The sequence below is a fragment of the Alnus glutinosa genome, chromosome 11 (genome assembly GCF_958979055.1).
Source record: "Alnus glutinosa chromosome 11, dhAlnGlut1.1, whole genome shotgun sequence".
In the NCBI taxonomy this organism is placed as follows: domain Eukaryota; kingdom Viridiplantae; phylum Streptophyta; class Magnoliopsida; order Fagales; family Betulaceae; genus Alnus; species Alnus glutinosa.
The window spans coordinates 10,355,568-10,370,251 of record NC_084896.1 but is presented as its reverse complement, the minus strand read 5'-3'; the positions used below and the strand labels follow the sequence as shown (position 1 = coordinate 10,370,251).

The following is a 14,684-nucleotide window of genomic DNA, read 5'->3' as shown; positions in this document are numbered from 1 at the left end:
AGTACTCGGTAGAACACCATCGGATCTAACTTTTCTTCTCGGTAGAACACCGTCGGATCTAACTTTCCTCCTTGGTAAAACACCTCGAATCTAATTTTTGTACTCGGTATAACACTCTCGGATCTAACTTTTGTACTCGGTAGAACACCCTCGGATCTAACTTTTCTCCTCGGTAGAACACCCTCGGATCTAACTTTCCTCCTTGGTAAAACTCCTCGGATCTAACTTTTGTTCTCGGTAGAACACCCTCATATCTAACTTTTCTCCTCGGTAGAACACCCTCGGATCTAACTTTTGTACTTGGTAGAACACCCTCGGATCTAACTTTCCTCCTTGGTAAAACACCTCGGATCTAACTTTTCTCCTTGCTAGAAACACCATCGGATCTAACTTTTTGGAGAGTTGCCACCTCGAGATAAAACTCCTTGGAGTATACTAACCTCCATTGATACTCCTTTTATTTTTTTATTTATTTTTATTTATTTTTTTTTTCTATTTTTCTACAGAAACATCATAGGCTTGTATCGAAAAGCCAACTTCAAATTTCAACCATATCCACTTTTTTCTTTTTGAATTTTTTTTTCTTCCTTGAAATTAAAAGACATGCCCGTAGGTTCTCTTTGGGCCGTTCTCCACAAGGTTGATCCAAATTTGACTCTTGTTTGAGATCTTTGTGGATTTTGTACTTTTTGTTGTTTTAGAAATAAGCCGGATCCATCATCACCGAGCAAATCACTGAACTTGTAACTCTGAGCGTAGATCTAGTATATTGTCAACACCGATTTAGTGTGATTAGATTCCGATCTGAGATTTCAAACTTGATTTGATTGCACAGTCACCGTTGCGGATTTATTTTTGAGAGAACTACGTCGGTTCCCACAGACGGCACCAAACTGTTGGTACAGTTTCCGGTACGGTGATGTGTTACCTTGTGATTCATTGCCTTCCTTGATATTCGCTCTCCTCGTGATCTGCAAAATAATAAACGGCTCGTCGGCTCGTGGGGGTGCCGACCATACCCCCACTCCGATGTCTAAGTCAGTTCAAACTATTTATTTTCTGGAGAGTATCAATAATCTCAGAGCTTAGAGAATCTGTCTGTGTTCTAAAATACCTGGCTTATTTATAGGCTCACAGTTCACAGTTATAAAACTGCTAGAATACTTGGAGCATAATTTGATTAGGAGTCCGAGTCCTAGATCACATAGTCTTTAATCTTATCTTCATAGAATTTGAATTGGGTAGTAGAGTTCAAACTGGATAGGACACTACCTCTTCAGCTGATGCCATACTATTAGGTACCTTATCCCATATTTGATGGGATAAAAGTCTATCTTGATATACTCGGGATATACGTCTTTTTGGAGATAACGAATGGTCTTGTAAATTGGGTCTGATCTTGCTGGGCCGACCCGATGGGCTCGGCCCACGTGTCTTTGGAGCTGATTATTTCTCCAACAATATTAATTGAAAATTTGTTTAAATCAGCAAGAAATATTGAACCCCTGCCCCAGACTACCGTGGTAGCATCATGTTTGGCTTAGGTCCAAACCCAGACTCAGTTTGGAATTTTTTCCACCTTAAACTGGAATTAGTTTTTTTGGTTGTTTGTGCTTTTGTTGGGAATATTTGACCCCTATTTCTGTTCAAACAATTGGTTACCAAAAAATTGTTGCAATATTTACCAGCCCTTAAAGCCACATATTAGATTATAGTTGCTAAAATCGTTTTTCCAACGTCGCATTCAATTCAAGTCTTGTCCTACCTTTAAAAATGGATGTGGTTACCGTTGCTTGTGACCATCAGCTTTACCTCCTCTTTGGTTTGAGCGGAGCATTTCGTGTGTAGTCTCATTCCATTTGACCTTTACTTACCTTATGCATTTTTTGTTTTTTTTTTTTTTTTTTTTTTTTTTCACTTGACCACTATCAAGTTAGCTGTGTAACATTTGTCACAGCTAAATAACCATGTCATTTTAGATTACAAAAAAAAATGTTTAGTTGATATGTAAGTAACTATTGCTTTCTTGATCTTTGGGGTTGTGTTAATAGTGTTTTCATTTTTTTTTTTTCCTCTGGACATGCACAAGCAACTGCGATTTTTCTCTCTAACAGGGCCTATTTTTTGTGCTCCATGAATGCCACCTTTCTAGTAAACTCTATAATTTCAATATAATTAATATAAATTCTTTTGGTTCTTTCTAGATCTTTCTTGTGAACATAAGGTGTCCTTTTCCTGATCATTAGTAAGCTGGACTCTTAAATGGCATCTCTTGGTTGTTATATTGTACATTAACCTACCTTTTGATCAGTGCCCATTTGTGTTCTTGTTATAAAGGTAAACTCCTCTGCCACCTGTAATCTTGAATTGCCTTCCGGTTGATGCACACAGAATCTTTTGCCTTCTGCTGGCATCCTCCAACGTGGACAACTAGTCTGCTAAAGTAAAAAGGTTCCAGTTGTGGTTTGGTACCTAAACCTTGTTTCAATTTTGAGTTGAACTTGGTTGTGCTAAAGTGATGTATTGGTCTAGTTTAAGCTTCCCACCATTCTGGATGAAATTCAACATGATTAGTATTAGGTGTTAAGATTTCTTCTAAATTACAATTTTTTATATTTTTTTTCTTCTTTTACTTATCTTTACACGTGAATCTCTAATCAGCTCATCAATACTTGCATTTATCTTATGCTATTACTTCTTTTTAAGTAAATGCTTATTCATCTGTATCTAAGACATCTCCATTTTGATATATAGTCTTTGTTTGTTTGCAGGGCCTCAGGATATAGCATAACAGGCTCTTAGTAGTTAGTATGCACAATTTAGAAGGAAGACATTATGTACTTATGAAAGTTCAAAAGACCATATTTGGCGGGATGATCATCAGGTTTAAGAGAAGCAAGAAAGTGTAGGTCCAGGACACGCAGTTGATGTAATGGTCTCATTTTTTGTACTATTGTATGGTAAACTTGGAGACCTCTGTTGTATGAATAGTGTGGTTATAAATTATAATTAGACTTTGATGATTGTCCTATAGTCTCCAATAAACTACCCCTCTAATTATTTAAGGTACAAAATTCTCACTTTGATTAACACGTTTTTATTTATTATTTTTTTTTTTAAGAAAAAAAAAAGTAACGGAAAGGGAAGAAGCCTCATAAAACAAAAAATTAAAAACAAAAAAATATGTAGAAATGCCAAACAGTTTTCTATTTTCTTTATAAGTAAAAACTGTTTTGAAAACAATTGTCCAAACGCCATAACCATTTTTTTCTATTTTTAAAAACTGTTTTCGAAAACAGTTTGTCAAACACTTTTTTAACAAAAAAACTGTTAGTATTTTGGCCTCATTCTGTGTTTGGACAAAATCACTTATGTGTAAAGATGCTGTAAACAGGGATTCCACTTGTCAGAGCATTTTCAGAAGACTCTGCACTGCGAAAAAGATAGAAGATTTCAGTTTCCCTGTTAGCCGTCCGGACGCCCATCTGTCCACTGTTGCATTCATCCGGACGACGTGTTCATCCCGACCGGACGCCAGACAGACCTGCATCATCCGTCCGGACGACGTATCTTTTTTGTCCGGACCCTAGACTGTATCGAGAAGCTTCTGTTCCAGCTTACATCCGTCCGGACATCGCAGCAGCCCGTCTGGATGCATATCAGTACTTGAACAGTCTCAGATTCTTTCCAAGTTCCAATAAAAGGAAGATCGATCAACCGTCCAGACGCGCGTCTCCTTAAGCCAAGAATCGCAATTCAATGTCACTGTTCGGACGTCAGTCAGCCTTGGTCCGGACGTGCGCTCATCAGTTAAGAAAATTGTCGATTCGACTTCAACCGTCCGGACGTCTGCCTCTCTTGGTCCGGACGCACGCATAGCAGATATGGAAATTGTGTGTTGAAGAATTGTCGTCCGGATGTTCATCCCCTTGGTCCGGACGCGCTAAGACTTATAAGGAAATTACTTGTAGCGGACATGCGACAGTCCGGATGTTAGTCTCACCGTCCGGACGCAGGTCTTAAACAGGAAAGATTTTCAGCGAAATTTTTGAAAAATCCTGTCGCACAGTTGTCCGTCTGGATGGCCCAAGTTCACCGTCTGGACGGCGTCCGTACATATTACAGCAGTTGCCCATTCTGCACCTCAGCCTATAAATAGAGGCCCCTGGGCATTGAAAACTGCAAGAATTCGGTATTGAATTCCACAAGAGTTCAGAGAAGTTCAAGATCCCTCTGAGGCCGTTTCAAGTGTGCTGCGCTACAACTGAAGTCTATCTTAGAGGTCGGCTCTAAGGTAAGGAATTCCATTGAAGACCTCTTCAGGTAGGAGACCTGGTTGGGAAGCGTTCGTGTTGGGTTACACGTCAAAGTGCAAGGTACGACCACTGCATCGGGTTAATGTGAGTGGTACTATCTTGTATCTAGCTTCGTCTTCTGAATAGTGGAATTCCTGAGTTTGGTTGCCCCGGAGTAGTTTTTCTCTTAATTGAGTTTCCACTTCGTCAACAAAAACTATGTGTCTTTTATTTTCTGCTGTGCTTGATTTTTGTTGACACTTGTTGCACACACTTTCTTTTAGAAGTCAATTTCAATTTTCAATTGGTATCAAAGCTTGGTACACTCTGAGAAGATTAAATTCTTGAGTGTCATTTATTTTTGACTTCTATTTGCTACTATGTCTCAAACTCTTAATTCTATTCCTACCTTCGATGGTACGAACTATGACTATTGGAAAGCTCGGATGCGATTCTTTTTAAAATCTATTGACTGTTGGAATATTGTTGAAACTGGTTGGACTAAACCAGAGGATACAACACTCGAGACAGTCCCTCTGAAAAACGCCCGACTTTCCAATGATAAAGCCCTCCATGCTCTATGCCAAGCACTTTCTCCTTCTGAATTCGCCAAAATTTCAAACTGCGAATCAGCCAAAGAAGAATGGTAAATCTTGGAAACAACATATGAAGGCACGAAACTTGTTAAATCTACCAAACTTCAAATGTTGATTTCAAGAATTGAAGAAATTAAAATGTTGGAAGAAGAGACCTTTGGAGAGTTTTACTCCAAGATGAGTGACCTGAGGAACTCCATGGTGAGTCTTGGGAAATCTATCTTGGATGTAAAACTCATCCGAAAGATTCTAAGATCTTTGCTTGAGCATTTCAGAATCAAGGTGTCCACCATTGAAGAAAGCAAGGATCTTGAGGAGATGAAGATTGAAGAGCTGGTGGGATCTCTTCAAACATATGAGCTGTCTCTGCCCCCGGTCAAGAAGTTGATGACCATTGCTCTAAAGGCTTCCAAGAAGAAGGTAGAAGCATCATCTGAAGATGACTCTGAGGGTGAAGACTGATTAAAAATGATCGGTTCAAGAAGAGGTTTTCTGAAAGAGTAAAGAAATCTCCCAGAGAAGCTGAACTTGAGGAAGAAGATAAGAAAGATCCCAGAGGACCCTGATGTTTTGAATGCTCAGGCTTTGGGCATATCTGGGCCGATTGCCGGAATCTTAAAAAGGGCAAGAGGAAAGCATACAATGTGACTCTCAGTGATGAGTCAGAAGAAGAAGCTCCAGAGTCTGAAATTTTTTTGGCCTTTGTAGCCCCACATGTTGAAGAAGAAGACTCGTATTACTCGGAGCATAGTGAGAATGAGGAAGAGCTCAAGGAGGCCTACAAGACACTCTACATAGAGTATGAGAAGCTAAGGGAAGGCCAAAAGCAGTACCTTAATGATCTGAACAGTTTGTAAACCGAGAAGAGTTCATTGATGCTCAAAGTACAAGAGCTCGAGGAAAGGCTACTAGAGACGTAGCTCCAACTAGAGAGAGTCACTGATGAGAAGCTGACTCATATGCTGTCTATCCAAAAGAGCCCAAATGACAAAACTGGCCTCGGGTATGTAGCTCCCTCTTCTGATGTTCCTTCTTCCTCAAAGACTGTGTTTGTAAAACCTACAGTCCCTCCCGGCCATGAACTGCGTCAGGAACACCCTTCCGAGGTCGTCGAAGTGACGGATGGAGTTCGGTGGAAGTTTCCTAAACAAGTTGCGGGCGTTACCCGAGAGGGTAAGTTGAAAGGCTCGGCATGCTACCATCTTGGGTGTTCGGTGGAGGTCCATGTGAGCACGAAAATTATCCAGGAGTTCCACGGGATCTTCAAGGCCTGTATAGAACGGAATTTCTGGGATTTTAAACTTCTCCGGAAGACAAATGTTTGCCACATCCTCGGTAAATGGAGAGGTAGTCTTTTGTAAAAGATTTTTGACCAGGGAAACTTTTCCCTTATCATTCCATTGGATAGCAGCGGTCAGAACATTGCATCTCTGTTCTAACCGGGCGATCATGCCTTGCACCGCCCTTTCGGCCTCGGTTTGAGGAGGGGGAATGTGCGCGGGGATTTCTTCCTCTTGGTTGTTTCTTTTCCGGACCCCTCAACTCTGCTGCCTCCGTGTCTTTCCTCCTCCCATCGCTCTCCAATGTGGCTATTGCGGACCTCTTGGTTTTCTGGATCTGTGACTGTCCGGTGGAGTTCTGGAACCCGAGCCTGAAGAATGGCATTCATAGTAGCCAAATCCTCGATAATTTTGGCCATCTGCTCTATCCTCTCGTTTAGCCGAGTGATCTGAGGATCATTTGAGTTTCCTTCCTCTCGGGCATTTCGAGCATCCCGAGACACTCTGTTCGCTTCTGATCTAGTGTTCACCATAGCGGATTTTTGTAGAGAAACGTCACAAGTTGTTCCCACAGACGGCGCCAAACTGTTGAGACAGTTTTCGGTAGGTGACGTTTAGATCAGTAATTCATCAAAGTACTCCTTCTCCTTTGCCCTGCGAACAAGAACAAACTCTGCATCCGGGGGATGCCGACAACCCCGCTCCGATGCTTAAGTAAGTGTATTGTGTTTGTTTAGAGAAAATGCACAGAGTAAGATTATATAGATTGATCAGCGTACGTTAATGAATGAGGAGGCCTTGGTATTTATAGCGACTAAGGAGCAGTTAAGATTATTCCTATATATGCGGGAATCGGTAGTTGGCGAAGACGTGGCCTTGGGCGCACGGATATTCTGGGCTCCACGACCGCTAATCTCGGGTGTTCGATCTTATACGGGTGGCATGACATTGGTGAAGCTCTGGGCACACGATCTAGTCTGATGTTGTGCTTCGTGTCCCTTAAATCCCGGGTACTCCCGAGATAAATGTGGATATTAGTACCGATTGGTATCCAGGTAGGCTACATCCGGGTCGGATAGTCGGGTCGGCGAAACAGGTTAGGCCCTGATGATCTTGGCGGGCCTGGATGGATGAAATTCTTGATCCGCTCAGGCCTGGTCGGCGGGCCCAATGGGCCTTGTGCTCGGGTTGGGCCTGGCTACCGAGGAGTACAATATTTTCCCCAACAATTATTTTGTGCTTAATTAGTCTCCACCAAAGCTGAAGTGATGTTCAAAATAGGTACATGACAAAAAAGAGGTAAGCGTTTTCCAAACGATGTGTAAGAAATAGCCAGCAATCTTTTGGAAGTGAACATGTCACATACCTATGTAACTCGGCGGATATAGCTCTTAGTACTGAACTATGTAAATCTTTGTATTTGTGAATTTTTTATTTTTTATTTTTTTCTTGCTTCTCACTAGTTCAGGGAAATAGGATTTATTTCCTAACATGTTAATGGTAAAAAACATTGGTTCCTGAAAATATCAAACATGCAATTGCCTGTTTGGTCGAAAGCATATTTGGCCGTGAATGCTAGAATATGTGAATTGGCTTGCTTGGAAAATTGTTCTTGCACAGCTTTTGCTTATAATAGGAGTGGGTACTGTATGATATGGGAACGAACTCTTTTCAACTTACAGCAACTCTCATATGGTGGAGAGGCCGACAAGATATTTATTTGAGACTTCCTGCCCATTAGTATCAAAGTACCAAAAGTAGTAAGAATAAAATAAAATTTACACAAATTTATGTTTTCTTTCGTTCTGAACTAATACTTAATTCTTAATTGTTATGCTCTTCTGTCATCCCCATAGAATACTTGCTAGGGTTCACAAGGTCATGATGGCCGCCGTCGGGGGCTTCAAGGGCCCTCCGACGGTGGCGGGGAGGACTCGGTCTTTTGCGGAGTTGGTGTCGGCATCGCCTCTGCCCATCCCTGAGGTTGTGGTTCTGTTTCGATCTCCCCAGGTTGTGGATGGGGAGGTTTGCGTACAGTTTTCCAGGGACGAAATTGAGAGATCGGCGGCCCCGTTTCGGTTTGCTATGGTGATGAAGTTTTTGAAGCAAAGGCTCTCACTCGATCGGATCCGTGCGTTCATTAATGGGCGTTGGGGCCTAGTCTCTCAGCCGGTAGTCTCAGCGATGCGGAAGCCCAGAAACGTGTTCGTTCGATTTTCTTTAGAGGCATATTTTATCAAGGCTATGTCCCGTGAAAGCAGCGAGATTGATGGGGTCAATTACTACAATTTTCAATGGACGGTGGACTTCTCAGAAGAGGTGGAATCTGTGATGGCACTGGTTTGGATTAACTTACCGGGGCTTGCTCCGAAATTCTATCAAGAGTCATACCTGCGAAATATTACTGCTCCTATGGGAATTCTCCTTCGGAGAGACAATGCAACAAAATGTGCGACACGCACGGATGGGGCTAGCGTCTGTGTTCTAATGGATATCTCCTAACCACCAGTGCAACATGTGTGGATTGGGATGCCTCGCCAGCTTTCCAGTGTGCGTCAGGAAATTATTTATGAAACCCTTTTGGCCTTTTGCACTAAATGTAGTACACAAGGGCATAATATTGGCACTTGTAAGCTGTTGGTGAAGGACATAGGGAAAAAGAAGGAATCAGGTCTTGTATGGAAGCTGCAAAAACTCATAGCACTAGAGAAGATTGTCATCTTGGGGTGAAATCGGTCCTCTGTTTCGGGAGAACCTGTGGGAGATGATTTGGCTGTAAAGGAAAATACTCTTGAGGCTAAAAATTCTGGGGTGAATAAGGAAGTTTTTGTCATGGAGAGTGAAAAAATTGGAACGTATTGCATGGATGAAGGGCTGGCTAGAAGTGACGAAGGGTTGTCCAAGGATCAATTGGAGTCAATGGAAATAAATGTTAAAGGTTAAACTGAGACGAGGGGTGCTGAATTGATCATAGCGGGAGCTGCTCTGGAGGTTAATACTAACATGGATTGTACGATGAAATCTGTGGAGATTGGTGGGGATTCTGGCAATTCTGGAGGGGCTAGCCTGCTGAATGGTGAAAAGGAGTGCGATCCTATATCTATAAATGGCTCTCTGGATGGTGTTATATTGGAGAATCTAGATGATAATGTTGAAGAGTTGGCCAAGGAAAATCTTGGGGGGAGGAGAGTCGAAAAAGTAGCCAAACCAGTGATGAGGAGTTCAGGGTCTGTTTCGGATTCAGAGGGAGTAGGTGTGATACCACATTTTGCGAAAGAAAAAAATGGTGTCTTGGATACAGAAATTTTGAAACCAAAGATGTGATCTAGTATGAAGCTACACAGTTCCTCACAGGCTCCTAGCAGGCCTGAACTGATTGATCAATGTTAGACAACCTACTGTTTTGGAATTGTCGAGGACTCGGTTCCTCGAAGACACGATTTCGTGCTACGCTAAAAGTTTTAAAGCCAAAAATTTTAATTATTATGGAGCCTTTTCGTCAAGATTGTAAACTTGCACGTTGGCAAGGTATGTTGAAATTTGATGTTTCTTATTCGAATGGTGATTCGAGTGGTAAATTGTGGGTCTTCTGGAAAGATGAGGTTCAAGTTAATATTCTTCAGAAGTCGAATCCGCATGTCACTTTTATAATCAACTCTTCTTTGCTCATTTCTGTTGTCTATGCTAAATGTAATTACATGGAGAGAAGGTAGCTCTGGGATGGTCTTCTGTCATTTGGAGTTTTACAGATGCCTTGGATGATTATTGGCGATTTTAATACTATTCGTCATGATGGGGAGCGAAGAGGAGGTTGTCCGCGTCTGCCAAGGGCAATGGAAGATTTTTCCTCTTTTATACAAAATGGTGGATTGATCGAAGTGCCTTTTTCTGGAAATAAACTGTCTTGGTGTAATGGGCGTGGAGGTTTGACTCGTAGTTGGGCTCGTTTGGGTAGGGCTTTGTGTAATACAAGGCTTTTGGATAGTTGGTCGACGGTTTCATTGAAATATTTACCTCGAAAATCGTCAGATCATGCGCCTATGTCTTTTCGGTTGGAGATTTCAAATAAGAGGTATGGTCCTAGCATTTTTAGATTCCAACAGATGTGGACGTTGCATGAAGGTTTTGGGGGGTTTGTTCATAATCTATGGAATGAGGAGGTGGAAGGAGCTAGTTTGTGGAAGCTTGCTTATAAGTTGAAAAAAGTTAAAAATTCTCTTAAAAGATGGAATCGTGAGGTTTTCGGTTGGACTACGGTGCACTTAAAATGACTGGAGGAAAAGGTTGAGCAAAAGGAAACTCAATTGCAAGAGTCTTATTCACAAGAAGTGGAAGCGGAAATGCTTGAGGCTCAAGAGGAATTAAACGCTTGGTTGAAACAAGAGGAAACCAGAATTGCTCAAAAAATTAAAAATACATGGATAGAGCATGGGGAGGTTAATGCTTCTTTCTTTGCAGCTTTACAGACTAGGAAGAAGAGCATTATTAATTCGATGAAACTTCCGGATGGTAGAATGCTGTCTACGCCGGAAGAGATTCATAATGAAGCAACACACTTTGCTGATTTTTTGAGTCGAAGGGCATCGGCGTCGGTGCTTAGTTTATCAGATATTATCCAAGAAGAGTTGAGGGAATCTGAAAATTTGAATTTATGTAGGAGCCCTACGGAGCAGGAAATTAAAGATGCCTCATTTGATATTCCGATTAATAGCAGCCCTGGCCCAGATGGATTTACTTCTGGTTTCTTCCAACATTGTTGGGATTTTATTCAGACAGACTTGATCGAGGCAGTCAGGGATTTTTTTGTGGGTACGGCGTTTCCGAGGTATTATACCGCTTCCTTTCTTGTTTTGATTCCGAAAGTGCCGGACCCATGTTCCTTTGATAAATTTAGGCCTATTAGCCTTTGCTTGGTTGTGTATAAAATATGTTCAAAGCTGATTGTGAATCGATTATCTGCTGTTTTGTGTCATTTGGTTTCTGAAGACCAAGGAGCCTTTCTGCCTGGCAGAAGTATTTTTGAGAACATAAGTCTTACACAGGAATTGGTTCAAGACATAAATTAACCAATTCGGGGGGGTAACATTATGATGGAAATTGATATGGCCAAGGCTTATGATACGGTAGACTGGGAGTTTTTGTTGAAAGTGCTGAATGCGTTTGGGTTTTCTTTGGGGTTTTGTAAGTTAATTTCCAACTGTGTTTCTTCTTCTTGGTTCTCTGTGGTTATGAATGACACTTCTAAAGGTTTTTTTAAGGCTGGTAGGGGTCTTCGCCAGGGGGATCCTTTATCCCCTTATTTATTTATTTTGGTGGAGGAGGTGTTTTCAAGATTATTGCGGAAGAAAGTTCAGGATGGGACTATTGGATATTATTTGCAGCCTAGAAAGGCCCCGTTAATATCCCATTTGCTTTATGCGGATGATATGGTTATTTTTTCGACTGGTAGAAAGAAAGATGTGAGGAGCATTTTAGAAGTTCTTGATATCTATGCCCAGTGGTTTGGTCAAGTGGTCAACGCCTCGAAGTCATCTATATTTTTCTCCAACCGTATATCAGATTCTAGGCGTCAGGAGCTGATTAGAGTATCTGGTTTTTCAATGGGGAATTTCCCAACGCGATATTTGGGGGTTCCCATTTTCTCTGGTAGGGTCAAATCTTGGTATTTTGATGACTTGTTGGTTAAAATTTCTAAAAAGATTGAGGGCTGGAAGATGAGATATCTTTCTGCTGGTGCCAGATTACTTCTGATTAAGCACGTTCTTTCAAGTTTGCCGGTGCATTTATTATCAGTCTTACCAGTGCCCAAGCAAATATTTGGGAAGATTAACAGACTTTTTAGTACGTTTTTCTGGGGTTCGTCTGAAGGAAGGCCAAAGAGGAAATGGGTGAGTTGGAATCTGTTTGCAGGCCCGTGGATGAAGGCGGCGTAGGGATCAGAAATATTATGGATGTCTACAGCTCCCTTCAATCCAAATTTGCCTGAAAATTCCTCTAGGAGGATACCTTATGGTCGCGTTTCTTTAATGCCAAGTACGTGAAGAATCAACATTTTTCCCTTGTGGATTCCTCTAAAGGCTTTAGATTTTGGAAAATGCTTATTAAAGCAGTTCCCTTGGTTGTTGCAAATCCGTATGGAGTGTGAAAGACGGGAACCTATCATTTTGGCGGGATAAGTGGATGGAGTCGGGTCCTATATGTCAGAATGTTCAAATATCTGATTTGCCTTTCTTAAAAATAAAAGATTGCATGGTTGAACATAGTTGGGATGTGGACTTGGTTGTTCAGCTAGTGGGTCAAGAGGTTGCTAATGATATTTTCTCTCAGATTGATGGCACTAAACCAGGAATGGATCGTTTAATAGGGCTTGGTAGTAGGTATGGGAGATTTTCAACAAAAAGTGTTTGGTACTAGCTTCGTATTTCGGTTCCAAAGCACCAATGGACAAACTGGATTTGGCACTCTGCTTTACCAAAAAAAAATTCAGTTGTTGTGTGGAAGGCGATGACAAATAGCTTGAGTGTGAATGACCGTATAAAGCGTATTGGTATCTCTTTAGCCTCAAAATGTGAATGCTGTCCGCAGGGCGACTTTGAGGACCTGGATCATGTGCTTTACAGTGGCAAGATTGCGGCTAAGCTTTGGCAAATATGCTCTAGTTTCCTAGGTATTCCTTATATGGCTACTCGGTCTTGGTTGGTTACTGTTGAAGCTTGGTTTCGAAGAACCAAAAAATCCTCAAAGGTTGGTAATTTGATTGGGTTGATTCCCTGTATCATCATTTGGAATCTATGGATATGGAGGTGTTCGGCTCGTATGGAGGGACAAAAGGTATGCTTTAATGTTTTAGGGCAGAAGGTTAAATACTGGATTCATTGGGTTGGTTTGAGGCTCAGGGATACCGGTAATTTGCATCATCGTGATCAAGCAATTCTTAAAGAATTAAATTTGCCGGCTGTTTCTTTTTCGAAAAGCAACTTCGTTGCAGTATCTTGGGAGAAGCCAGAGCTGGGTTGGTTCAAACTAAATACGGATGGTAGTAGTTTGGTGAATCCGGGGGAATCAGGTGTGGGGGGGCTGATTAGAGACCATAAAGGTAATCTGATCGTTGCATTTTCGGAGTATTTTGGTATTGGTTCTAATAATAAAGTTGAATTATTGGGGGTTCTAATTGGTTTGCGAAAATGCAAGGCGATGGGTTTACGTAATATTGTTGTGGAACTTGACTCATCCCTGATTGTGACTTGGTTTGAGAAAGGTAGTTGTCGGGTTTGGTACTTGGAGGATTTTTGGGAGGAAATTTTCCTTCTCATCAGTGGCCTGAATACTCGGTTTAACAGTGTTTTTTTAAGAGGGTAACCAAGCTGTGGATTGGCTCAGTAAACGTGGTAGTGCGGGGATTATGTATGAATATAATTCGAATAATATTCCTAAGGAACTCAAAGGGATATTAAGGGTAGATAACTGTGGTTTACCTTGCTTAAGAATGAAGTAAGTTGTGGTCTGTCTTTCATGGGATGGTGGCTCTTTGTAAATCCTGGGAATTTTGGATGTTATCATGGTATTCCTCCGCCAAAACTGAGGCTTTTATCTAATAAATTTAGGCCGGGATCACTATTGGACATGTGATCTCGTCTTTTCTAAAAAAAAAAATGATTCTTATTATAAAAAAATAATGATGTGAGAACTACAGAATTAATGAAAGCAAAATAAATTATGTCATCAAGATACAATATTGTTTGAATGTAGTGTGCAGATTGCAAATTATGAACAATACTCTTAACAAGAAATTTTGTAAGAGTAGAGAAGAAGAAGAAGAAAAAAAATGTGTTAAATCAAATTTGCTTAAAGTTTTTTCTTTTATAGAATTATAAAAGTAATTTATTGCTGCTGAAATGACAGTTTTTAACGGTTAATATTATGATTGTTGAAAAAACAGTTGCATACCGTTAAAAAAAATATGACTGTTGAAATATTAGAAAAATGCACAAGTAAATAATAAGGTCGTGGCTCGTGCGAGTGTGGGACGATGTGTCTAAAGCGTCAATGCGACGCGCGTATGAGCAGCTAGTGATAGGCTGATAGCATGCGTCTACCCAAAAGCCATTCTAGAATAAGAGTAAGATAATTCCTTATAAAGTACAAATAAATTTCGTAACTTTTAAATATGGAACAAAGTGTAAGACAAAAAATAAAAGGAAAGTTGAAATTTTGAAATTGGAGAGAGTGACTTTAATTTTCATGAAATAATTTTCAACTATTCTTCAAAACCTCTGAACATTCAAAAAATTTGAAGAAAATCTACTCTTGATAATGCCTAAAACCAAAACGAAAAAGAATAAAAAATCTCCCATCACCCATGTCTTGCCTCTCTAATTCTCGGGTGAAAATTGAATAAAGGTGAAGAATATTAGACCATATAGTGGTGAATGGTGATAATTGTATAACACGTCTTCTCATATATAATAAAACAAATAATTTGGCATATGGTCCACAATCTGTAAGGAATAATC

At 40.7% G+C, this 14,684-nt stretch overlaps 1 long non-coding RNA gene across 1 annotated transcript; it reads left to right on the top strand.

The window, feature by feature from the left end:
- Positions 1–2,340: 2,340 nt before the first annotated feature.
- Positions 2,341–3,025, top strand: LOC133880867 (uncharacterized). Its single transcript, XR_009902449.1, has 2 exons — positions 2,341–2,451; positions 2,772–3,025. It is a non-coding gene; the product is annotated as an uncharacterized LOC133880867 (long non-coding RNA).
- The last annotated feature ends 11,659 nt before the right edge of the window (positions 3,026–14,684 follow it).